At 38.1% G+C, this 26,461-nt stretch overlaps 1 long non-coding RNA gene across 1 annotated transcript; it reads left to right on the top strand.

Annotated features, from left to right (window-relative positions):
• The first annotated feature begins 7,885 nt into the window (after window positions 1-7,885).
• Window positions 7,886-8,929, top strand: LOC127075047 (uncharacterized). Its single transcript, XR_007786169.1, has 2 exons — window positions 7,886-8,220; window positions 8,713-8,929. It is a non-coding gene; the product is annotated as an uncharacterized LOC127075047 (long non-coding RNA).
• The last annotated feature ends 17,532 nt before the right edge of the window (window positions 8,930-26,461 follow it).

Genomic DNA, 26,461 nt, shown 5'->3' with positions numbered 1-26,461 from the left:
TCAAATCCCCACTTCTCGCACTTATGAGGAGATCCAAAATTAGTATGAAATACAAAACTATCAAAGGGTTTCTCTAGTGGTTAATCCTGCTGCTGATCAGGATTCGGAAGCTATCCAAATATATCATGCCTTGGCAGAAAAAAATGAGAGTCATTGAGGGGCATAATTCAACCAGTTTGAATGCTCTAAAAATGTGTCTAGTGCCTGATAGTGATTCCCTCTAAATTTAAAATGCCAGATTTTGAGAAGTACAAGGGCCCCAGCTGTCCAAATATCCATTTGAGAATGTATTATAGAAAGATGATTGCATATGCCAAGGATGATAAGCTCATGAGTCATTAATTTCAAGACAGCCTGATCGGAGCGTATGAAAAATGGTATATGCAATTTGAGCGCATCAATGTAGGTACCTGGTCTAAGATGGATGATGTGTTTGCAAAGTAGTATAAATACAACACTGACATGGCTCTAAATTATACTCAACTCCAGAATATGGCTCAGAAGGACGACAAATCCTTTAAAGAGTATGCATAACATCAGAGGGAATTGGCTACAAGGGTGCATCTGTCGCTAGTGGACTGTGAATTAATTGATATCTTCATGGTACTTTACAGGGCCAGTACTATGAAAGACTTATCAGTAGTGTGCCTGTAGGTTTCTCTGACATAATGATTATTGGTGAAATAGTGGAGGAATATTTAAGAAGTGGAAAGATCAAGGAGGCTCTAGTAGCCAGGCTGGAGTGAGGAAACCTTTCAACGTGTATAAAAAGAATGAGTACGAGAAAAATGCTATCTCCTCTCAAGGAGGGAAAGAAAAACAGAGGGAACTTGCTCTAAAACTTTATTTCCAATACCTGTACGTAGCAGCTGCACAATATCCTGCTATACCATATCAGCCATAAGCTCCTAAACATATCAGCCATGGGCTCCTCAGCAATATCAGCAACATGTACCTCAGCAGTACCAACAGGGTCAGAATCAGAATTACAATCAAAATTCAATAGGTCCATCGAATCTGCAGACTCGGGTTCGGCATCAACATTAACAAAGAATCAACAGGCTTTAAATCCGAACATTCGACGTAAGCGTCAGAATCCACACAAACCTCCAAACCGGAAGGAGAGAGAGAATCTACAGATTGACCCAATCCTAATGACGTATAATCAATTATGGTCTCAGTTGGTCAAAAGCTCATCAATAGCTCCTAGAGAGACTAGATCCTTGAAGTTTTTGTTCCCTCATTGGTACAACCCGGATGTTCAATGTGAATTTCATGATGGAGTAGTGAGGCACTCAATCGAAGAGTGTAAGTTCTTCCTATAAGAGGTACAAGATTTGATCAACAAAGGGAAGTTGACTTTCGGTGGCCCTAGTGTGACAAATAGTCCATTATCCTGACAAGTGTAGAGACTTCAAGGATTATTTCTCAGAGTCGACAAATCAAGCAAGGAAGCTCACTCTCAACGCTAGCAATCTTTTGGTTGTTTCATTCTATTTTGTAATTTCCTTTGCATGTTAAATGTTTATTTACTTTTAAGTATTTTTATTTTCTTTTAATGGTAATATTAATGAAGTGATCATGTATTTTCTGTATCAATCATGTCATATTCATTAATTTTCCATATATGTCAAAAAACAAAAAACAAAATATTTGTTTCTCCTATTCCATTTTCTTTATCAAATCGTTGTTTTAGAAAAGTTTGGAGGGAGAATGATGAATACCCAAAGTTGCTGACAAGTATTCTTTAAAACAAACTTTATTTATGATGTAAGGCATTGTTTCAACTCCCAAACACCAGAGATACAAGGAAGATAATCCCTCATCAACCCCTTTGAGCTTAGAAGTTGATGTTTATTTCTTTACGAAAAAACCCTTAATCTGAACCCAGGGCAAGGTAGTTTTCAGTTAATTCATCTATACATTCAATCTCAAGAGAATCATTTCAAACACCTAAGAGATGTAACCACATGATTTCCTTCACACCCATAAAGAAGTTTAGAAGTAGTCACAAAAAATCCAAAGGTATAATGGTTGTTCCTTAATAACCAAGAAAACGACAGTCATAATCTTCAAAAAAAAGAAGTAGAAAAAGAAAAAAAAATCCTGCTGAGTCGAACACTGTAGTGGTACAAATTTTGAGATTAAGCTATTGATTGACTTAACTCACAAAGAAAGACTCGCCACTGCGCTTTTATCATTTCCAAATGAAAGGGAAAAATGTACGAACACAATCCCAAAGAAGTTTTAAAATAAAACTAATAAAAAACAGAGATAAGGGTCTAGGGGGTTACTCTGCAAAGGGAAGGTATTATCACCTAAACATCTATAGTACTCTATAGGAACCTCTTTGAAAATCTATACTTGTTTGCTTAAAAATGGTGTTGTTTGCAAAAGATTGGGGAGATAAGAAGAGAACTGTTTATATTAATTTTGTGTTTGCCAAGACTTTATGAGTCTCATGCCTACGTACCAACAAAGTGCAATGGAGGATCAAAACCTCGTAGTTCATGGTAAAAATAACAAAGCTGTTTGTTTTGATTCACTTTTAATAAAAAGACACTTTGTCATTTTAAGGAGAACACTCAACTAGTCACCCACAAGTATGCAAACTTTTTATCACCTTAGAGAAGGGATCCAACTTGGATAAAGGTCAACAAGTATGCCACTAGCTCTCTTAGATAGAAAATGATTATCATCAATATTATGGGGATATGAGAATTATATCTGAACTTTGAGAAAGAGTTTTTAAAAGAAAAAGTGAATAAAGGGCACAAAATGATTTGAATGAGTTATGCCTTTTTAAAGTCTTTTGAAATTGGTTTTGAATATGCTTAAGATGTATTAGCATTTATTAAGAAAATATTTTGAAAATCACTTGACAAAAGTCAAGGTTTATTGAGAAAGTGGTTCAAGTTTGAAAATAAGAAGGTTTTGAAAAAAAAAGAAGATTTTGAAAATTAAAGAAGGGGAGAAGAAGAAGAGACCATCCTAGAACATAAAGTAAAAGCTAGGAAGGAAAGATCTAACCAAGAGATAACAAGCTTTATGACATAAGTCAAGCAAGAATTTCCTCCTTTGGATTAAGCCTCAAGCAAGCTAAATAAGTAGAGAATAGTCTATGTATCAGATGAAACTGAGGTCAACAAGCCAAGTCTTCAAAAGAAATCCAAATTTAAAGGTACCAGATAAATCTTAAGGTCTCAAATCACAAATTTCCAACGCAAAGGTCAAGGTCATAGTTCTAAGTCCATAACTCCACAACAATGCTAAGGATAGTAACCACAAGTCCATGAATCAAGAGAACCAAATTTTTAGAGGTTTTTTCCTTTATTAATGTCTTTAAAAGAAAAAAAAAGTCCAAGTGGACAAAGGTAAAAGAGCATAAACATAAACAAAAATAAGATAAACATAAATAATATGATATGAGATGCTAAGATAAAGCATAAAGTAAATGGAAAAAGAAATAAAGGACATAAAATAAACAACATTAGAATAAATTTAATTCAATAAAATGTTAGTGAATTGTATTAGTGATAAAAAAACGAAAGGTGGTTTAAAAATAATAGAGAAAATCCATAAAAGCCCATCAAAACATCAAATAAATGACCAAGAAAATTATGGAAAGTTGGAAATACAATAAGAGACATGGAATAAAATTTTCAGAATTTAAGAATGCATAAAAATATTTTAAAACCAATTAAAACAAAGGGAAAAAAAGAGAAAATCCATGAAAAATATAAAGTCATGAAAATAAAATATGAAAAAATAAAAATCAGATAAAGAAAAATAAAAGAGAATTTTAGAAATTATTTTGGGAGTTTTTAGATGTAAAATGATTTTTCTATGAATTTTAAAATAAAATGCAATTAAAAATGAAAAAAAGAAAAAGAAATAGAATCAGAAAAAACACGGAGCGTTGGATCTGGCCTCGTTAATTGACGTGGCAGATCCAACAATCACAAGGTTATGGCACACGATGGAAATTAACAAAAATGAAACATGGGATCTAATTCAAATTGGACTAATAAAAACATTTCAAATGTACAACGTGTCTCCGAACTCAGATGACCTGAGATGAACTCCGGTTATCTTCCCCGATGGTCCCTCACCGAAGTTTCATCGTTTGGTAAATTCAGAACACGAGACCACCACCAATGTGATCGCCTCCTCATCACGAATTCAACCTCATGCTCCAAATTCATTTATCTACACTGAGCATGGGAATTTTCAGAGAATTTTCAGAAGCAAACAAGCTACAAAAAATTAAATTAAATGGTGAACACGATTAATCAACACCAGATAAGTTATGGAAAAACATCAGATAGTGAAGGACTACATTGTGGCAACTTGTTTGAGTTCAAATTATGCTCAGAGCTACCTTATCCAAATGGTGATCAGAAGTTGATGAAGCTCGATCTGGTCTGGTCACTTCAGAAGGTCCTAGAGCCAGATAATTGTTCCAAAAGCTTCAGAGAAGATCGAAGATGCTAATGGAATCAAGAAATTGGATTGAAACAAGCTGAATTCAAAACATGATAGCTCAATTTTCTGGAAACAATTTCAGACCGAGGCAGGGGTTTCTTGGCTCTCCAAAGCTTGGAAATAAATGCAATAGCTTCCTTTATTTATATAGAATGAATTGGGATCCAAATATGTGTGGGATCAAGCTAAATTCTAGCAAAACAAATTTGATCTGAATGTGTGGAAAGTGTGACTTGCAATCCATCAAAACTCAGCCAAATCATGCGCTTTAAGAGTCAATTAACTTTTGGAGACTTGGTTAAACATGTTTAGGTCCAAAACGCATGGTAATTTGGCTTGGAACTAAGATTAATGAAGTTCAAAATTCTGACCGTGGTGATTTCTTCATTTCCAAGTCACCATGTTCAACTCAATGGGGCATCTTGATCAAGAGGCTTTCTGATCCCATCCTTCTTGCAATTGGTTGACATCATATCAAAGAACACAATGTACCAAGAAAGGTAGCATTTGGATGCTTGAGCACAAAGTTATGGCATGTTGAAGTTGACACGAAAAACTGGTCATGTAACTTAGAAAATTATAAGTCCTAGATGGCTGAAAATGACCTGTAATGTCTCAATGAATTACATGGCCTTCCAAGCATAATTTGACTTTGATCCTTGAAGACACATTGTAGAGGGTATCACAAATGATATTGTGCAAAAAGAGTCATACTCAAATTTTAAAAATTGAAGAAATTGTGAACCTTGAAAGTTGAGAAAAAGTCACTAGAAAAATAGGTCAAATTTTACTAAGTCCACAAATGATCTATAATGTCTCCAAACTTTTTATGATCCTCCAAGCATAATTGTCTCTTCTCATGTAAAGATAATTTGTAGAGGATATTGAGAATAGTCATATACAAAAAGAAGCATTCAAAAATGTTGAAAATAAAAGGAGTTGTGATCCTTTGAATTTTGACTTCAAATGTTGACTTTTTAGTCAAACCCCTTGGAACAAACTTGTGCACTTGGAATTTTCTTGCATTTCAAGGTACATGGATGATCATATTGAAGCTAGCGGAAATATACCCGAACGCATCGCATGCTTGAACATATAACAGAGTCGCCATTGAACTTTTTTTATTCCCGAAGGAAAGGGGAAACATCGATAAAACCCTGGGGAAGAGATAATCTGGGTAAGGAAGTCGGTTATGCAAGGGGAAGGTATTAAAACCCTGAACTACAAGGCAAAATAATATGTCAAATTATGTAATTATATAGACAAAATAAGGATGGCCAGAGTCTGAACTCATTAGGGCAAGAATGCCAAGGTCTGTACCTTATAGGCAGAGAATAAAAGGTGTCATAGTCTGAACTCAATATGGTAAGAATGCCAAGGTCTGTACCTTATAGGCAGAGAATAAAAGGTGCCATAGTCTGAACTGTAAGGAAGGATGCCAAGGTCTGTACCTTATAGGAAAAGAATAAATCCATAGTCTATACTCTATAGCCTGAACGCCAAGGTCTGCACCTTTTATAGGCAAATAATAGAATGCCACAATCTGAACTGTACGGGCAAGATGCCAAGGTATGTACCTTGTAGACAAGGAACAAAGCCATAATATATACTCCATGGACTAAATGCCAAGGTCTGTATCTCACAGGCCAAGAATAATGCCATAGTCTATACTTCATGGGCTAAATGCCAAGGTTTGTACCTTATAGGCAAGCAACAAGGTATGCCACATCTAAAATGCATAGGCAGGATGCCAAGGTTTATACCTTATACGCAAGGAACAAAGCCAAAGTCTATACTCCATGGGTTGAATGCCAAGGTCTGTACCTTATGGGAAAGAAACAAAGTATGCCATAATATGAATTATAGGCAACACATGAGGCAATTGATTAAGAAATGGGTATGTGAACCTAAGATGATGATCCCTAAAAGGATGTATGTACATCAAGGAGGAAAGTCTAATACTGAATCCAAGAAGAGAGTAATGGTGTTTCATTGTTGAAGAAGGATTGATATGCAATTATGCTTCTCTGGAGAAGCATTAGATGATTGACACTTGCTTGAAGAAGACTTATCAATTACTTTATTCTACTTACACTAAAGTCTATGAATGAAGGTGAACACTTTGAATAGCTAGGGTCTGCGCCCCGTATGCAAAGGTACTCTAGACAAGGGTAGGAGAAACTCCATCTCATCATTCTTCATTGCTTAAGGCTCATGGTGTGTAACTCTCATCTTGATTGACAAGTAGTTGATACCTTTGATGCGCTAGAGAAATATTCCACTCTGTTAGCTATGCTTGATTGGTATTGACTTTGAAGTCTTGATCTTGCGTTTGAACCTTGAGGTCTTGAGCTCTTGAGTTTTAGCACCTCCAATATAGCTTGAGCACGATGGACTTACCCTATCAAGTGATCAAAGGTCTTTTGATCACTAGAATAGGCTTAGGGAATTACAGCATAATACAAAAGATTTGGTTGACCAAAGTGTCCTTTGGTCAACACTAATCAGTGAGAGTGAAATAATAGTTGAACTAGGTACAATAATAAACCTATTGGATTAATCAACTAAATAAAATAAGATAAATATAATTGAAACCATAAGCTAAGGGATCATGTGTAAAATTTTGAATTTATAAGCCCTAAGGGCAAAATGGTCATATTCCAAAAATGGATTAAATGGAAATAATCATCAGGATTATTCATAATTAATTAAAACTAATTAATCAATTAGAAATGATACATGGATAAGTGATGAGAATGAAATTAGGCTAAGTTTAACTAAACCCTAAAATTTTATTTATCGATTAATCATAAATATCTACTGATCATAATTGACTAATTAAACCATAATTAACTAATTAAAATAGAGTTGGCCTAAAATTACAACTAATCACAATTAGTCATAATTATGTCAATCAAAATAGAAAGTAAAACTATTAATTCAGAAATTAATTAAAAATATTAGCTAAATTAAAATTAATATTACACTAATATATTAGAAAAAGGTACATGTATGTGAAGGGAGTGTGTATTGGTAAAGGCTTGCTTGGGCCTTGGATACAAAGCCCATGCTCCACACCCCAGCAAAGGGAGGTGTTCCCGGAGTGAAGAAGGCTCACTATTCGGGCCTAAAGAACAAGGCCAAACGAACTGCCCCGAAAAGCCATCTGCAACATGCGCACGCGTAAACATAACATCTCAGCAAAGTTCTTCATACTCAAATTTAACCTCAAGCCAAGGATTCGTCGTTGCCTAAACTAAAAAATTGATTCGACCTGGAAATTGAATCCCAAATTCGATCAAATTCTTATTCAGTTAGAAATGCCTCCTAAATTGCAATCGAAATTCACTTCAAATCACCTTGGAATTAAGAGTTAGATGGAAATTAGTTTTAGGTTAGTTATAAATGAAATTCAAATTGAAATTATAATGAACTTGAAATTAAGTTAAATTGTCTTTGGTTTTTAGCTTCTGTTATGGAGTCTGCTTTCAATTGCTCGATTTTTGAATTTTCATTAATTATTTGGTTGATGCGTTTCTGATTCTTTCAGTTGGTAGTCTGAATTCAAAAATTCAGTTATGATGTTCCAAACGCAATTGCTGACATGTTAGTTTTACTTGTCACGACAAGTATTACCATTGTGCATTCTGATAAGCTTTCTTCAACAAATATTTCAAGGTCGGTGCATAGCAAGCTCAACATATAGTTTCCCTGTTAAAAGTCTGCCAAATGGAGGTAGGTAGTTGCTTCTATATGGTGTGACCGTTTTGATGGCAGTGTTAATTTACTTGGTCTGTGTGAACTGCATGAACTGAACAACATTTGGATATGGTGGTTTAACATGAACAAAAATATATTTAGGTTAGTTATGGAATGGATACATTCAAAACTAAAATCAAATACTTATGATAATTGTATGTGATCGTGCCCAATTACCATTTTGAATGTTTGAAGTTAAAGTATGCATTGGTGTTATGTTATTTGGATGCTATAGGAAAAACTTGCATTTATGGTTTGTTGTAAATGTTGTTAGCTAGTTCTGGAAAAATTGTTAGTTTATGGGAAGGCTAATGAAAATCCTTATGTGTATTTAATGTTTTGACTTAATGTGGTGAGTTAACATGGTAGCTATGTGATCATAAGCTGAGATGTTTGTTTTAGATTGTGTATGCTTGGATGTGTTGGATCTTTTTCGTACTGCTGATGCATTGTTCATGATGTTTGCAGGTCGGGTACGAGAGGTTAGCATGGTTTTGCAACTTGGCACAGATTAGATTGGGAACTTTGTAATTTTATAGTAAATTGTAATATGAATAATGTAATGAACAATGGATTTGAAGAAAAGAAAATTTTGTTATGAAAAATGATTGAAAATAGTTTATGGGATATGAATTTAAAACGGTATGTTGTTATTTGGATGTATAAAGCAAAGTTGAAATGTAAATTTAAATTGTCATTTAAATTGAAATGTAAAATGGATTAAGCTATTGGACAAAAGTTTGTTCATAATTTAGTGAGAATGAGTAACATGGAAAGGTGAATTGAAATATAATTTGAATTGCAAATTGGAATGAAATGTAAAGTGAATTGGGATGTTGGAAAATTGGCTTAGGAAATGCTTGATTTTATGGAATGCATTCGGGAATTGACTGGTTTGGAATGTGTGGCTTGAATGAAGATGTAAATTGGATGGTAGTTTTAAATATGACTTAAAAATGTGTTGGTAAAATGATTGAAATTTTTTTATGTAAGGATTGTAAATTGAAATGTGGGACAACCACAAGTCATGTTTATTTGAATTAAAAGTTGGTAGCAAAAACGACATGGATCGGCTTGTTAGAAATGACATGAACAAAATGGCCTAGAAAATGGGTTAGAGAAGATGGTTAACTTTGGTCAATTTGTTGACCAAAAAGTCAACTGTTGACCAAAGTCAACGGTAAGTTTTAGACTAGATTTCTTGTGCAAAAGATGGACTTGTGTAATGTAAGGCATTGAATGAATAATGAATTGAAACAAATGTTCAAAGCCATATGAATGAACCTGATTCAATGGATAGATGAGCCCACAATGATGTCTTTTGATGGATTGAATTGTAATGGATCAAAATGACAAATCAAGGATCAAAGAATCAATGCATTGATGAAAACATGAATCAAAGACCCATGAGTCATGAAATCGCCATATGGATGGTTGTCTGGACTAACATTGACCCATATGAAATCCCAAGCAGGTGGACATGTAGGTCAGGTGGATGATTCTCATATGACATGTATGGCAAGATGGATGGCAAGAACCTCCCCCTAGGAGCTAGGGTTTTGATCGCCTGACTATATGAGTTTGTCGGATTACTAACTGCATATGCACAGTTTATCACGTAGTGTTAAAAGATATCGAACCCACAGGGACTAATAATCAAACTAATGTTATCTATCGATGCTATGTAAAGCTAAGGCGAATTATTTCATTGGTTAAATGAATAAAAACTGAAACTAAAGTTAACTTATAAAATATGATAATAAAGAGAGAGAAACTGAAATGTGGATTCCACGCACCTCAGGGACTCTGCAACGGATTGACTCAGACTTACGGTTAAATCGTATTCATTATAAAATATCAGTTTAACGACTAAACCTCACACTCTTGCGCTATTAAATAAAACCATGCTCCCCAGCCATGAGATTTTTCTCTCGCTCGCCCATTTTAATTAAGAAACGCATTTTGAAAACTGAACGAATCCTAATTGATGCCTAAAACGCTCACGCCCTCTTTAGGATCGATGACTCATTCGTACTATCTAGTTCGACCCCCACACTCTCGCAGTGCCGACTCGAACCTTAATTTATTCTCACTTTCGTGACAAATTGTATTAATTTTAACTTAGAAATAAAGACCAAAACAGAATTTAATAAAGACCTTAAACCAACTTCATTACTGAGTCCCGTCGAAAACAACGGTCCTCACAAACCTAACTCAAAACGGTTTAGCTAGACATGAACTTAGTTGAAAACAACTTAAACATAGTAATTGCAATTGAAAACAACATGCTAAACACAATTATAGAATGTGATAATAATAATAATAATAATAATAATAATAATAATAATAATAATAATAATAATAAAGCGATATAATAAAGAACCTGTAAATGTTGGAAAATAAATGTGGGACTGAAAATAAAGGTGGAACTGGAATAAACTTCAATTATAGCAGCAAGATTGTTGACCCAAGAGTACAAGCAAATCCTAAGACTAATTTGTGGTAATCACTCAATCGAGTGATTATCACTTAAAAATATAATTTATGCTAAAACTAAACTGACAGCGTTTCGCCTATATCTCTGGATATCGAAAACTAGGTACAAGAGCGTCTTATATATAGCTACAACATTGTAAGACTTCTTTATTAACATTCCAAGATAGTTGAGGAAAAGTAGGGAAGTGGGAAGGAGTGAGTCCAACCCACTTTCACGTATTTTGTTTCTGAAGGCATATGGCGGTCACCACAAGGCTCATGGCGGACGCCGTGAGCTTTAGTGAAGAGGCTGACGTGCTCTGGTGCCATGGTTGATGCCATAAGGCCATGGCGGATGCGATGCACCAGAATGCTGCATTTTGAACTTTTCTTCATAATTAACAAGTACCTGAAACATGGACAGAACAAGACGTAACAATGACAAAACTTAGTAAAATAACGATAAATAACATGCGAAATGAGTTTAAAAACATGATGCATTTTCATGCTATCAAACTCCCCCATACTTAGACCATTGCTTATCCTCAAGCAATAAACCAACTCGGATGAAAATTAATTAAGCACAGTTCGAAACAAAAACACATAAGACTCTAATGTATGCAACTGCTAGGCTATGTTAAATCAACTGGGAATAGAAATCAAGACCAAGGATACCACAACAACACAATTTTTCAAAAACTCCCTCTTTATGCAAACCAATCCGAATCATGCCATTATAACTCAACCTATGTCTCTCGCTCTCTTTCACTCCTTTTCATTCAAGTGCAATCACATTAAGCCCGTTATCCCTTCTCGTACATAGTAAGTTAACCTGTTAGTGCTTAATGATCTCATTTTGAACCTTCTTCTCTTTTTTTCCTTCTTTTTCTTGGCTCATCTAATTCAAAGAGTCTGCTCCGTTAGGCTACGTGGTTGGGTGAGAACCGCCTAACTTAGAGGGAACATATCCTATCGTTCATTTTTTTTCTATCTCAATTTTTTTTTCAATTTCTTTTCAATTTGGCTTAGAGATCATACACATATTTGCATCGGTTACTTACGTAGTGCGTGCATAAGGACGATGTTGACTTCTATTATAAAATACATATGAGCTACTTTGAAAACTCAGATCCTAAGGTATTAGCATAATGGTTACTCAAATCAATATCACATAACGAGGGGGATTAGGGTGTTACAACGGTATCGGTGTTACTGAAACTTTCCTCTGTTTTTCTAACAAGCCTAAAGTGTGACAACCTAAATACTTTCATGAATCAAAGTGAAAAAAATAATTTGTTGGGGTTAAATCTAAGGGAATTCGATAACAAGTGAAACAAAATCATGCAAACAGGACTCAACATCACATGTTACGACTCGGCCAAAAGCAAATAAAATGAAAACAAAAAATTAAACTAGAAAGCAGTAAATAAGAAAAATATAGAAAGCGATAAAAGTCCCCCCCATCAGATAATACCTGCCATCTTGTTTGTTACTTATCATGCGCATACTGTAGCAGGCATCCTTATCAAGAAAGGGTGTGGGCAATGGCACTAGCGTGGCCAGCTCATCATGAAGATTCATCACAAGGGCTAAAGAGGTGATCAACCCTCCGATGCAGATAACACTTGTAGTTCTGAGAGCAACAAATTGCATATGTGCAAGCATAAAAGGTGTGAGATTAACTCGTGCTAGTGCAAGTGCGCAATGTAGAAAATAAAGCTCTTTGGAATTGACTTTGCCATTATTTTCTCGTCCAAAATTTATATAAGCTAGAATGCGGTGTAAATAGTGAAATGATGGGTTGTGAATGCAAGTGGATTTGATACCTTCCTAATCATTGGAGGTCTCACCAGATAGTCACTTCCAGAAGCGGAAAGCGTGAAGTGCCCACTCGCTTTCTATGGGCCCTTCGCAAGCCCAACCTTCCCCATGAGGGAAATGAAGCAAATCAGCAATTTGGTTCTAGTTAAACTCATAGCTTACATTGAACATCCTAAATTTAACAGTACCTGAGACGCGTGTTACCCTGGGTTGAGTGGAATAGTAAAAGGAACTTAGAAATTCATAGGTAATCCTAACATACGTAGGACTTGTCATGGCACATAACTCAGAAATTCCTAAGTTTCCTAACATCCATCTAACACTATTATACAACCCTAAATCACCCAAAGCAGTTTCGTGAGCATACCTAGTCGGTGTGACTTCATGGTTGAATAGTTTTGCATACCTAGATCTCTAGTTTTCTCCTTCCATTCCTTCTGTGAATTCTATTTCCATAAAATTGATTTCCCTTCTCGATCTAACGACTCTCAGAGGCATTTTGAAGATGAATTAAAATTTGATAAGGGTTTGTGGTGGAGAATGGAATAAGTTGAAGATGAAGGAAGTTGGAAAAAAATGAAGGTGAGTGAGAGATTTTAATGAGATAGGATGAGTTAGAGTGAAGTTGGGAGGTCAAGGAGGTAGTGAAGAGGTAAAACAATGAATATGTGGTGGTTTATGAGAGTGGGATTGAAAAAAATCATGCGGGGAAGTTTTAAAACGTATTCTGTCTCTGAGGAACAACGACGGACTCCATTGGCCTATAATGCGTAATTTTTTTTTAAATGCTAATGGCAAACACCATTAGCCTAATGGCGAGCGCCGTGGGTGTAAAATGTGCAGAAAATTGATTTTTTCGTTGTGTCAAGGCTGTGTAGATGTTCATAAGGTTGTTCTAATGCAATATTATTCATGTAAAATCGATAAAACGACATTATGGACATGAGTAGATTATTTGGACTATGAGAAATAAAGGAAAGCATATAAAAGATGACAAAAATAATTGATGGAAATAAGAAATATTGCATTACTAAAATGAAAAATTGTGGCCTCCCACGCAACCCTAGTTTTGCGTCGGTAGCTCGATAAAATTTGAAAAATAAAAACTGGAAAGAAAGGAAATCATAATTAGAAAGCAAATGATATCCTAACTTAGTAAAAACTGGAAATAAATGTTATCCTCCCCACACTTAAATAGAACAATGCCCTCACTGTTCAAATGGATGGGTCAGAAATGCGGTAGTATATAATGCGATTAGCCACTACGACGTCTGATATTAGGCTCGGAAAATCTATAAATGGAGTAAATTTGTTGAAAAATTTGATCGAAATGCTCATTGGCTACATCCATGAAGTCGTGGAAATCCACGAGCAAAGTGGTAAACTCTCCTTTAAGGCTAGCAACTTCCGTCTGTAAGGTGTTAATTTCAACAGTATAATCGGTAGGGGGAGTGATATGAGCAGCATGAGCAAATGAAGCAGCATCAAAGAGAGGGACATCATAGTTATCATAGATTTGAGGTGTTCCAGGTGGAGAGGGTGATTCATTTTGACCTTATAAGTTATAAAGCCAATTGTCTTGGTTGTGCACACTCGTCCTTTCATGGTTTGGCAAAGTAAAAGTTGTACTACCTCATTGTTAATTAGATATTCAAACTTATCAAGACCTAAGTTTCTTATGATGTCGCGATTAACACATAAGTGAAGGTTCATAGGTCGGATTACGCCTAGAGGAGTGAATCTAGCAAGAGGGTATCTAAGACCTATAGCATCAACAATCATAGTGACTAGGCCTCCTACAAGGATAGGTCCATGGGCATCATGTGCAATCCGATTCAGGTTGGCTAGCACAAATGTTGCAGCATTAACCTGCTTGGACTGGGAAGCACATAATAAAATGAATAACTCATATCGGGACACAAAAATGACGCTTTCCTATCTTCCGAATAAGGCGTGGGCTAGGATTTTGTGAAAGTAATTGATAACTGGATTGTGGATGTTCCCAAAAAACATGTTATTTGGCTCAGGGTGATGGTTTTCAGTAATACTACCCCAAAAGTAGTCAAGTTGAAGTTCAGCTAGTTCACAGTGGTTATAACGATAGTCAATACCAAACAACCTAAAAATGACAAGTCCTTTGTTAAATCATATTCCTCGGGTAGGGTCATAGGAAAGTGAACTCAAAAACTCAAAGGTCAGGCTACGGTAAGAGCTAAATCATCTTCCCACAGCAAAATTGTCCCAACCTAACTGGTTTAGCAGATACATGACACTATCTCTGATTCCTAGTTTAGTCAGGCTGAGTCCATCATGGTAAATGGTCAGTGTCATCTCTCTCTGAGCAAGAATTTCAAAGCGCCTCCTCTGGGCTCTTGTCTTGAAAGTGATATCCATAGTGTCTACTTGTTTCATCTCTAAAGTTAGTAAGATCAATTAGCTTATGCTATGTTAGCCGGAAAGTAGACATAAATTAAGTTAGTAATGGTCAATACAAAAGAATATACCGTGTAACATTCAGGTGAAAACTAAGAAAAATTAAAAATTAAAAATCTAAAATCATAAAATCTAAAATTTGTGGGTTGCCTCCCACACAATGCTTCTTTTAATGTCGGGAGCTCGACATTAATTCTAAGTTTATTCTTCTGAAAGAGCGGGCAACTCTTCTAATTTGTAATTAAAAAAGTAATCCTTATTTTCTACATTGTGATAATGCTTAAGGCGCTGCCCATTTACAATGAATGTCTCTTTTGATTTAATTTTTATTTCTACGACTCTGCTTTGAAATACTTCCATAACCTCGAAAGGGCCGGACCATCTAGAACAAGGTTTTCCTGGGAAAAGTTTCAGTCGAGAGTTAAAGAGAAATACTACGTCTCCTTCATTGAACTTTTTCCTTGATATACGTTTATCATGCCACTATTTAGTTCTCTTTTTATAGATTCAGGCATTCTCATAAGCATCTAGTCTAAGTTCTTCTAATTCATGGATATCTAAAATCCTTTTTTTGCCTGCGAAAGTATAATTCAAGTTGAGGGTCTTAATGGACCAATAAGCTTGATGTTCTAATTCTACCGGCAGATGACATGATTTACTATAAACTAGTTTAAATGGTGTGGTTCCTGTCAGAGTCTTGTAAGTTGTTTTGTAAGCCCACATAGCTTCATGAAGTTTTAAAGACCAATCTTTCCTAGAGGTTGTAACGGTTTTCTCTAATATTTTCTTAATTTCTCGATTAGAAATATCTACTTGTCCACTCGTTTGAGGGTGGTAAGGTGTCACTACTCGGTGTTGGATTCCATATTTGAGCAAAAGTATTTCAAAGATATTTGAAGTGAAATGGGAGCCATCGTCGCTAATTATAAGTCTCTGCACACTGAATTTAGGAAAAATATATTTTTAAAGAGTTTAATCACTACTCGTGAATCATTTGTAGGAGAGGCTTCAACCTCGATCCATTTCGATACATAATCGACAAAAACAAGTATGTATTTATTATCGAAAGATGATGGGCAAGGTCCCATAAAATATATACCCCAAACATCAAAGACTTATACTTCTAAGATACCTTTCAGTGGCATCTCGTCGCATCTAGAGATATTGCCAGTATGTTGGCACCAGTCGCAATTTATAATCGCAGTGTGGACATATTTCCATAAATTAGGCCAAAATATGTCACATTGTAAGATCTTTGCACAAGTCTTTGAAGTGCTTGCATGCCCCCCATAAGGTGTAGAATGGCAATGGGATATGATATTGTCTACTTCTTCTTCGGGGACACATCGGTGAAATATACCATCGACACCTCTTTTGAAAAGAAGGGGCTCATCCCAATAGTAATGTTTTAGATCATGGAAGAATTTCTTCTTTTATTGGTAGGTTAGGTCTGGTGGAAGTACTCTGGCTGCTAGGTAGTTGACAAAGTCAGCGTACCATGGCAGTGCGGTTTTGGCATAAATTGCTTCCACAACTTCATTAGTTTCTGTATCATTATAAGTTAAAGAGAATTCAGTTATGTTATTTCCTAACTGGGCTACAAGTCGATCATAAGGAAAATCGTCATTGATAGGCACTTGTTTAGGTTTCATATCCTCATTTCTAGAGAGGTGGTCAGCTACTACATTGTTGGTGTCTTTCTTGTCTTTAATTTCTAAGTCGAATTCTTGTAGGAGCATAATCCATCTTAAGAGTCTCAATTTAGCGTCCTTTTTACTTAATAAGTACCTAATTGCAGCGTGACTAGTATAGACAATTATTTTTGCTCCTACTAAGTAAGAACGAAATTTATCTAATGCGAACACGACAGATAGGAGTTCTTTTTCTGTTGTGGCGTAGTTCATTTGTGCATGGTCTAAGGTTCTACTTGCGTAATAAATCGCCTGAAGCTTTTTGTCTTTTCTTTGTCCTAAGAATGCACCTAAAACATAGTCACTAGCGTCACACATTATTTCAAATGGTCTACTCCAATCAGGTGGTTGCATAATAGGTGCGGTAATAAGATGATTTTCAAATGTTCGAACGCTTATAAGCATTTTTCATCGAAGATGAATTCAACGTCTTTCATTAATAAGCCAGTTAGTGGTTTGGTTATTTTAGAGAAATCCTTAATGAATCGTCGATAGAAACCGGCGTATCCTAGGAGCATCACTGAGCAAGAATCAACGCGTGGTTTGAAGAATTCTGTCCAGATTCAAGCAGATCGAGCACATGAACATGTCAATGGATTTCTGAATTTGAGCTGGATTCGAGTGGTTTCAGCTGCTGTTTCTTGCACAAAGCTTCTAGTCAAGCATAGAGGAAGAGATCTGGAGAGTTTGGAAGCCTGAGGACACGAGTTCATAGCACTGCATTTCAAGTAGGTGAAAATTCGATCCTTATATTTTGCTGTTTTATGTACATGATTGTGTAGATCTTGCATTGCTGAGCATGCTGATATGTTTAATTTTGAAAATGGATGAATATTGAAGCTGTATGATGAACATTCAGTTTGCATCTTGAAAATGTTTTTGCTCGATCCGTGCGATACATGATGATTTAGATGAATTGAATATGATATTTGAACTCCTGGTTGAAAGATCTTTCGAACGGTGTATCATTTGCCAATTTCTGGAAAAATTTCATTGATCTCCGCCGCCTGGATGGCCGGAGAAGACGGTTGTTACCGCCGTCTGGTTCCTGGCTAGGGTTTATCCTGCGTGGCTTCCATGTAAGCGCGTGTTTGGCAATTTCATTGGCTGTGTATGCTTTGACCTGGCCACGTATTGAGGAGACTGATGAGTGTGCGTGCCAAGTAGATTAATGAAACGATTCGTTTCATTTGGCCTTACTGGTTGCTTGCGTGTTGCCATGTAGTCGCTTATGTGTGTGTTTCATTGGATACCGTTTGCTTGACCTTGCCATGTGTTTGTTGACTTGCTGACTATGCTTGCCACGCTGATAATGAAACTATGCGTTTTACATGTTTGAATGTGAGCCATCTGATCGCTTTTCGCGCCTGATCATGTGGTGGAGATTTATTCTGGATTTAATTTGAATATTATTTTCCCTCCATTTTGTTTTAATATTCCCTATTATTTTACTTATCTTTAAAAAATCATAAAAAATAGTAAAATGCTCCAAATTGAGTCAATTTTTTTTCATGATCTTGTTTTGATCTCTAGTTTTTTATAGCATTTATTTCATGAATTGTTTGTTTCTGGATTTTTATTTTGGATTTTTTGATTGAACCTTATGCCAAATTGATATGCTATGTTCATTACTTTGTGAAATGCTATGTGTTGATCCAATTGATCTGAATTTTTGTGTGCTTAATCTCCACTTGTGATATGAATTTTTGATAAATGGTTTGGAATTTTTATCATATGCTATCACTGGTTTTGACACATGAAGATATAATGTGACAATTTGTGTCACATTTTTGGCATTGCATTTGTGTATTTTTGTTCACCTATCATTTGAGCTCTTATGGATTTGATATTTTGCACATTGTTTGTTCATAACATGAGAAACTTGCATAAAAAATTTCATAGCCATTGCATGCTTTTCTGTTCTGATTTGGATTTTCTAATTTGGATATCCACTTTGTGCTCATTTGTTGGTCATTGATTTACATGGATCATTTGATGCCCTTGCTTTGTGAATTGATGCTGGTCCTTTTGAGGACATCTTGTGACATGTTTGAACTTGCTTTGTGCAAAAGATTGACTTCTGGTTTGATCATTTGGTTTGGTTTTGAACCTAGTCTTTGTACTATTGTTTTGTACATGAACTAACCTTGACTTGTGTTTCAGGTTTGGACACTTAGCATTAATGGTTGAGTTGCTCACCTTTTGAGATGCAAATTGGATCGTGTTCTGACTTCTTTGTGTTTTGTAGGGATTTAAGTTGATGAGTTGAGCTCATTGCTTCATTTGATTGCTTGACCATTGCTCATTGAATTGTGTACAGTTGATTGGTTTCACTGTGTGTTTTCTGATTGGTTGTCTGAGATATTAACTGTTCAGCTTTTGTACAGGTACATTAGTTGCTTGCTTTTAGCTCGTTCTTGAGCTTTGGATTGTGATTGATACACCACTTAGGTAGCTATTCTCTTACTCCATGTAGTCTGGAAGTCATGTCACCTTTTTGGCAGGCATTTTGGCTGAAGTCCTTCGTAAGAGGCTCTGTTTGTGATTGTTTACATTTGTGCCAAAGACCTCTAAATGAGGCAAGTGCTACTTGATAAGTCCTCCTAAGTGAAGAGGCAATTGACGGATAAAAGGGATTAGCAATCAATCCCCCGTTATTCAGTGAGTCGTTCATTATGCTCGCACTACGTGCTGATGCTCTTGAACAAATACCCAAGATCATTTGTCCAGTGTCAGTCAAGTGGAATAGGATCCCTCATTCTGGATCCCCACGCTTTCTTTATCATAAGCTCACCCAGGCCAGGGTTAAGAGCATGAGGTCTCATCCTCATTTCCATCTTTGATAAGCTTCACCCTAACTCTCAATGTTAGTGGTTAAGAGCTACAAACTACACTTGTACAATTTGGCTTGTTTGTCGAGGTTGATATGACCCCTCTTGACTAAAGCCCACCCATTGTTTGAGACACTTGTATGGATATAGTGTGTGATGTTTGATCACTTGTGTTGATGTTTATTTGTTGTCTGAATTGACTTGCTTCCTGTGTGAGTTAGGATTCTGTTAGAGACCTCAACTTAGGGATTATTGATTGCATGACAACTATTAGGCTCGAGTCTTAGTCTCCCTATTAGTTTGTTGTTTCCCTGGTCTCTGGTTAGGAGAGTGTTGTACCCCTGTTAAGGGGAACTACGTCGCCCTGATTCTCATACCAGATGAGATACGTAGGCAGAAGATCGAGCGAGATCTCTCCGGGCAACCTTTTCTTTTTTTGTTTCTTTGTTGTGTGTGTGTTCACCCTTTTATTTTTTTTTAGGCATTGTTTGTCCACCCTGTTTCTTTGTTGTGTGTGTGTTCACCCTTTGTTTGTACGCTTTGGTGTGAGTACCAGGTTTATTCAGCAGGTGTGTGTGGTATGTTTATACCTTGGGGTTTTCTTCTGTTATTCATTTGGGGTTCACACTGGGGTTCATCTGTGATGATGGTTATCATCTTTGGGGTTCATTTGTGATGATGTTTATCATCTTTGGGGTTCATTTATGACGGTTGTCATTCATTTCGGGGTTCATTTGTGATGATGGTTATCATCTTTGGGGTTTTCTTCTGTTCACCTTTGGGGTTCATCTTTGAGTATTTGGTTACTTTGTTATGGTTCGCACGGAGAACCTTTTTCTTTGGTGTTCGCTGGTTAGCGTTTGTTGTTGTTAAGAGTCGGATATAAGTCCATGTATTGGCATTCTGTTTCCTGTTTGCGTTTGTTGTTGTTAGGAGTCGGATATAAGTCCATGTATTGGCATTCTGTTTCCTGTTTGCGTTTGTTGTTGTTAGGAGTCGGGTGTAAGTCCATGTATTGGCATTCTGTTTCCTTTGTGTTGTTAGGAGTCGGGTGTAAGTCCATGTATTGGGATTCTGTTTCCTTTTGAGTGTTTCTTTTGACGTCTCAGCGTCCCGTTTTGGTGTTTTGTTTCAGCGTGCGTTAGCCGAACTACGACGACTTTGATTCTCATTCCAGATGAGATACGTAGGCATAGGACGCGATGTCTTAGCGAGCATGCCTCCCTTCCCCGAACTACGTCGACTCTGATGTTTGTTTCTGACAAACTACGTAGGCCTAGGATGTGATATCCTGCCGAGTCCACTTCCTCCGTTTTCTTTCTTCTTTCACCTGTTTTATCATTCCGGTTTGTGCAATTTCTTTGAGCAGTTTTATTAGCAACTTTTTCCTATTCTTTTGAGCGTGGATCCCGTCGAGTACGGCGGACGTGAGGGGTGCTAATACCTTCCCCTTGGGTAACCGACTCCCGTGCCTTATAATCTCTGGTCGTAAGACCGTTCCTTTCCCTTTCTTAGGTTAGTCCTGCGCTCCCTTTCCGTCATAGGATGAATAACGTCGGTGGCGGCTCTGTATTTTTTCCGCCGGTTGTTTTTCGCGTTGCGACAGCTGGCGACTCTGCTGGGGATCGAAGTTGACCTCTTGCTGGTCCATCTTCCCTAAGCTAGTCAATCCTAGCGCTCTCTAGGGTAGTTTGGGTTGCTTTTACTGCTTTATTTATTGCATTTGTGATTATTATACTGTGATTGTATATATTTGCATATATGTTTGCATGCATCATATTATCACTGTGCTGGATTTTGGACAGGTGTGGTTCCTATGATTTGGGGTGGGTGTTCTGAGTGGGGCTAAAACCCAGGCCCGAGTATACACCTAGGATTAGTGTGGTCTCATGTCTCTGCACATGTGGAGTTAGCATGTTGTTGCGACGTGACATACCACAACCGGACGAGGTTCTTTTGAGGGAGCCCTTCCGGGTGGAGTAGTTCACTTTGGTTGGGTTACCTCTTTTGAGCTGTTGACTTCGGTGACCTTTCTTTCCCGGATCTTTGGTTTAGATGATCTTATGAGAGCTGCACGACACACCTGAAAGGGCAAACCCGTTGAGTATCTTGTCTGATTGTCGAGACCATTATCCGCCTTAGGATGACCTTATTAGAATTCACCTGTGAGGGGAGGGGTTTGATTCTTACAGATACAGGTTCTGTTGGTGACTCTTTGATGGTGACTTTGGTTCAGTTGGATTTATGGATATTTATTTCTGACATGCCGGAGTTCTGTCTGTGGTGTTTATCAGCGGGTTCCGTTTATTTTGGATCCCCGGGTTGAATTTGAGGGTACTTGTTCAGAGGATCTTGTTGCTATTTGGTCAGTAATTTACCTGTGATGATGGTGATGTATCCTCCGGTTCCGTTTATTTCGGAACTCCCAAGTTGAATTTGTGGTTACTCGGTCCCTCAGATGGTTGTGATCAGTTCAGAGACCAGAATCCAGTACAGTTGATGTTCAGATGACTTGGAGGATGGCACTTTGCATTGCATTCATGCATCTGCATCATTCCCATTTTTCATTCATCCGCATCTAACTCATGTCTATCCATACTCAGGGTACATTCTCGATTGGGATTCTGGTTGAGAGACATCCTGATGTCAGAATGTTATTGTCAAATTATTATCCGTCTCGATGAATCCAGAATCGAAGGACAGAATGTTCCTCATATGTATAGACATTGCATTCATGCATGGATCATAATAACCTGTCTTCTATTTTGCAGGTGTCAGTATCTAACATGTTTGGTTTACACAGGAATCATCGCTCGCGCACGCCGAGTCATTCCTCTGCACGTAGCTCGTCCGCACAGATACCCTACCAGACGCAACAAACCCAGACTGATGGATCCACCCAACGCTAACATTCTTGAGCTGAAAGAGAAGATGAGTGAGTTGATCAACGCCATGCAAGGGTTCGCCTTGGGGCAGAAAGCAATCGCCGAGAAGGTGGAGAGGATTGAAAGCTGGCTGAGAATGGGGAAAATACAGGGAAATGCTCCGTTTCTGGAGTAAAGAAGCCCTTTGGTAATGGTCAGCTCAAGAAGGAGGGTGAATCGAGTGATGTGTATGCCCAAAGGGGACACAGTAGGGATCGTTACCACCCGTATGCTGCTACAGCAATAATTCCTGTTGGTGATCAATCTGTACAACAGCAACAACAGTCACCTCAATAGAGAACACAGAGAGCTGGGTGCCAAGTGAGAAGAAGGATGACAGATCGTCAGTTTAATAGGCCACCCGTGACGTATACCTTTCTGTTTAAGAAGTTGAAGGATCTTGGGTTGGTTCAGCCGAGGACGTTGGCTCCGTTAAGACTAGATCAGGGGCCTGCAAATCACGATGAGAACGTCAAGTGCGAGTTCCATTCTGGTGCACCCGGGCATAACATTGAGGGTTGTAAAGCTTTTAAGCATGTCGTTCAAGATTTGGTGGATTCTAAAGCCATCAATTTTGCACCGACGCCGAATGTTAATGCTAACCCCATGCCGATGCGTGGTCATATGGGGGTGAACGTGATGCTAGAGGATAAGAGAAAAATAGAGGTGACGGATGTGGATCAGTTGAGGACTCCAATGTCTGTGGTCAAGAGACGTCTGATGAAGAGTGGAGTTTTCCCTGGTTGTGATAATTGTTGTGCTGCTTGCACTGTCACTACGAATGGGTGTGTAATGTTGAGGGAGACGATTCAGAGAATGATGGATGGCGGACGTCTCCGATTTGAGAAAGTTGATTGGGGGGAGGAGGATATTTTTGTCAGCCTATTGTCATCATCCAAATATGTGGAAATGGACGGTGAAATATTTGAAACACCATGTCAGGCGTTTGAAACCATCAAGGTGGAGAATGCCATTTTTGCCGAGAAAGAGAGGAAGTCGTCCATTGCTTCTTATAGACAGGCTGTAGAAGTGGTGAAGAGCGGAGAAGCCCCAGGTTGGGGAAGAATGGTAGATATTACGGTGAAAAAAGATAGGTTTGGGGTTGGTTATCAGTCGGGCCAAGGTTCGTCTGAGCAGAATAGAGGACGTCGTCAGCGGTTCACGTTCACCAGTGCTGGAATGCTAGATCCAGATTGCGTCTGTGCGGTGGGTGAAGAAATTGACAGTGACTGCGAGTTCGACTCGTGGATAAAACCGTGCGTACCAGGGATGGAGATCTAGAACTGGAAGGCCGAAAAGATCATCACGGTCACTCTGCGTGAAGAGTAATATTTCTGTTTTTCAATTCTGTTTGCATGAAAGCCATACGTTTTGCCCGAAACATAATGGTTCATTGTAAGGGCCACCTCATGTGTTTCATTTTGCAATGTTTGCATCATTAATAAATGGATGTTTTTCGCATTAAAAGCGGTGTTCCCTGTTTTTCATTTATTTTTGCAGTTTAAAAATAATAAAATAAAAGTGGCAATGGTTATTTTCATTTTCCTTCCTTTTAGTTTGTCTCGTTCCGGCTCTAAAGCAATGCATGAATCAACATTCATGCAGATGCGATCATTCTCCGGATCTCATTGATAACAATCCTGTTACACCTTTATATGACTTCGACAATCCGATCTATCATGCCGAAGAAGAAGGCGAAGAAGATTGTGAATTGCCGAAAGAGTTAGCCAGGTTGTTAAAACAAGAGGAGAAGGTGATTCAATCGCACGAAGAGCAAGTCGAGATTGTGAATCTGGGTACCGAGGAGGTCAGGAAGGAAGTAAAGGTTGGGGCCAATTTGGAGGTAAATGTCAAGAGCAGAATGGTAGCGCTGTTGAAAGAGTATGTTGATATCTTCGCCTGGTCCTACCAAGATATGCCTGGGTTGGATACCAATATCGTTGTACATGAGTTCCCATTGAGAGAAGACTGTCCTCCAGTGAAACAGAAGTTGCGCAGAACTCGACCCGAGATGGCCATGAAAATTAAAGAGGAAGTACAAAAGCAGTTGGATGATGGTTTCCTAGCTGTCACTAATTATCCGCCTTGGGTCGCGAACATTGTGCCGGTGCCGAAGAAGGATGGAAAGGTGAGGATGTGTGTGGACTACCGGGATTTGAATAGAGCTAGCCCGAAGGATGATTTCCCATTACCTCACATCGATGTGTTGGTAGATAATACAACTCAATTCTCGGTGTTTTCCTTCATGGATGGCTTTTCTGGCTATAATCAAATCAAAATGTCGCCAGATGATATGGAGAAAACAACGTTCATCACACCGTGGGGCACTTTTTGTTATAAGGTGATGCCATTCGGTCTCAAGAACGCTGGTGCCACGTATCAAAGAGCTATGGTGACTTTGTTTCATGATATGATTCATCATGAGATCGAATGCTATGTTGATGACATGATAACAAAGTCCCAAGCAGAGGAGGGGCATTTGGTAGACTTGGCCAAGCTGTTTGAACGATTGAAACAATTCAAACTGAGGTTGAATCCGAATAAGTTCACTTTCGGAGTGCGGTCCGGTAAGTTGTTGGGGTTTATTGTAAGCGAAAGAGGAATCGAGGTTGATCCTGCTAAAGTAAAAGCAATACAAGAAATGCCTGAACCGAGGAGAGAGAAGGAGGTTTGTGGTTTCTTAGGTAGATTGAACTACATTTCACGGTTCATATCTCATCTAACAGCCACGTGTGAACCCATATTCAAGTTGTTGAGAAAAGATCAAACGGTCAGGTGGAATGACGATTGCCAAGCGGCATTTGGAAAAATAAAAGAATATTTGCAGGAGCCTCCGATTCTGATGCCTCCTGTGGAGGGACGACCGTTAATTTTGTACTTGACAATCCTCGAGGGGTCTATGGGGTGCGTACTGGGGTAGCATGACGAGTCTGGTCGAAAAGAGCATGCAATTTACTACCTTAGCAAAAAGTTTACCGACTGTGAAACAAGATATTCACTGCTCGAGAAAACTTGCTGCGCTTTGGTATGGGCTGCTCGCCGACTGAGACAGTATATGCTGGTTCATACCACTTTGTTGATTTCCAAGATGGATCCGATCAAGTATATATTTGAGAAGCCAGCATTGACCGGACGGGTTGCGAGATGGCAAATGATTTTGACTGAGTACGATATTCAGTACACCTCTCAGAAAGCAATTAAGGGGAGTGTATTGTCTAATTACCTCGCCCAGCAACCCATTGAGGATTATCAACCGATGAAATTTGAGTTCCCTGATGAGGACATCATGTTTCTCAAATCGAAAGATTGTGAGGAACCGATCCCGGAGGAGGGGCCTGACCCTGAGTCCGAATGGATTCTGATGTTTGTTGGGGCCGTTAACGTGAATGGTAGCGGAGTTGGTGGTAGAACTGTGCCGGGAGTTCAAGATCGAGAATCACAATTCTTCTCCTTATCGTCCAAAGATGAATGGGGCGGTCAAGGCGGATAATAAGAATATTAAGAAGATTGTGCAGAAAATGGTCGTGACCTATAAGGATTGGCATGAGATGTTGTCGTTTGCATTGCATGGGTATCGAACCTCGGTGCGTACATCTACTAGGGCAACACCTTTCTCGCTTGTGTATGGGATGGAGACCGTGCTACCGGTTGAGGTCTAGATTCCGTCATTGAGAGTCCCAATGGATGTGAAATTGAAAGAGGCAAAATGGGTAAGGACTCGGTATGAAGAGTTGAGCTTGATTGAGGAAAAGAGGCTGGCGGCCATTTGTCATGGGCAATTGTACCAGCAACAAATGAAGCACGCTTTTGACCGAAAGGTGCGACCTCGTGTGTACCACGTGGGAGATATGGTGTTGAAAAGGATCCTTCCTCCTCAGAACGATCGTCGGGGAAAATGGACACCCAATTATGAGGGTCCATTCGTGGTCAAGAAGGTTTTCTCTGGAGGAGCCTTGTTGTTGACGACCATGGATGGTGAGGATTTTCTATCCCTTGTGAATGCGGACGCAGTTAAAAAATACTTCGTATAAGAGACCCGCTG

This window comes from Lathyrus oleraceus, chromosome 4, assembly GCF_024323335.1.
Source record: "Lathyrus oleraceus cultivar Zhongwan6 chromosome 4, CAAS_Psat_ZW6_1.0, whole genome shotgun sequence".
NCBI classification, from domain to species: Eukaryota; Viridiplantae; Streptophyta; class Magnoliopsida; order Fabales; family Fabaceae; genus Lathyrus; species Lathyrus oleraceus.
This window is presented reverse-complemented; position numbering and strand designations above follow the sequence as displayed.